Consider the following 1626-nt stretch of genomic DNA (forward strand, 5'->3'; position numbering starts at 1 on the left):
ATTTTTATTATTCCATTTACTATAGTCTTGACATATCATTTGATAGTGGGCATGTATTTTTTTTTTAAAGTGGGCATATATTTTAAATTGTTGAAATGACATTGCTGGGATTGACCACTAAATGCCTAGAAGCACTGTCTTCTGAATCAATGCCAAATTCCCATTAAATGAATCACCAGCACCATAAGATTTTTAGTGTCTTACATGTGCAATCCTCCATGATTGCCAAAATGATGACGATTATTATCATAATCTGCTTTAAACCGTGTGTCTTTTCAGAGACGCTTCTCCCATGAGAAGCTCATGTTGGTCTGCTGACAACAATTCCTACAACCCTCTGCCCCATATCATGAAGGAATTCCTTAGCTGGAAAAAAAAGAGTATAACACTACGGAGGTTTCAGGGACTTACGGCTCTTGTCGGGTGGCCTCGTCATTTACAGCTGCCTGAGGAAGTAAAGAGACAGGAGAGCCCGAAAAGCCACCCATGCTGAAGGGAAAGCAAATCTTAGGGTTGATATTCCTTATTAGCCTCACAAAGCTCTTGGCTTTCACTTGACATGCTTTCAGTCTCTGGTCATACTTGAATCATTTTTCCCTCTCTCTTGCCTCGTTTAAATCCCGTCTTTCCCAACCCATGTGTGGTGCTTGGTCCCTAGCCTTGCCTCTCAGACCTGGCTGCCCCTTCCCCCGATCCTCTGGCCCTACTCTCTTCTTTTTGGCCTCTTCCCAGCCTGTGTCTTTCTGCTTTTCTGGCACCAGATCTTCAAAGTGCATTGAGCGATATAAATACAATGAGAACATTCGGATGCCTTCTTCCTGTGCTGCCACACCCCTGTGCAGGTCTCCTTTGACTCCAGGAATTCCTTAATTTCACTACGCAAGACAGTATATCCTAGTAAGCCACTTCCAGGCAGATATGTGCCCCTGCGAGGCTAGCTCAAACCACGCCCCTCTACTTGTATTCGTGAGCATCTATTTAGATGCTTTTTAAGTACAAAAATGCAAAAAAAAAAAAAAAAATCTCCCTAAAGGTCCTTGGTTCATGATAAGAATAAAAGTGTAAATTTATCACTGGAGATAGTAAATTTTATCACTTTTGACAGTGATTTATCACTTTTGATAGTAAAACCCCAAGTCACGCTATAAACTATTTCTACATTGCTAGTGTAGACAATAAGCTAGGCTCCGGGTAATAACCCATCAACCAGTGGGAGGACAAAAGAATAGATGGTCCCTGCCCTTGGGGCCTTATGCGAATGCAAGAAAAGCCCCACAGAGGCAAGTCAGTTAAATCAGTCATCACAACTTACTCTAAAGGTCTCAAGAAAAGTCAAATATCTACTGGCAACGAAGCATGGACCGCCATGTTTAAACTGGGAATGAATCACACGAAGGAAGTGATCCCTATAACATGGTTAAAGAAGAATCGGAAGACAGTGGGAAGATTCAGTGAGCCCCATCTTCAGAAAAGGACAAAATACCTTTGAGACTCCCTTTCATGATCCCCGAGAGAGCTTGAAACTATATACAAGGGGTTAAGACAACAACGACTTTGTTTTTTTTTTTTTTTTAAGATTTTATTTATTTATTTGAGAGAGAGAGAGAGAGAGAGAGAAACAGCATG

The sequence above is a fragment of the Callorhinus ursinus genome, unplaced genomic scaffold, assembly GCF_003265705.2.
Source record: "Callorhinus ursinus isolate GAN/ISIS: 27379988/994484 unplaced genomic scaffold, GSC_fseal_2.0 scaffold26, whole genome shotgun sequence".
Taxonomy (NCBI): Eukaryota; Metazoa; Chordata; class Mammalia; order Carnivora; family Otariidae; genus Callorhinus; species Callorhinus ursinus.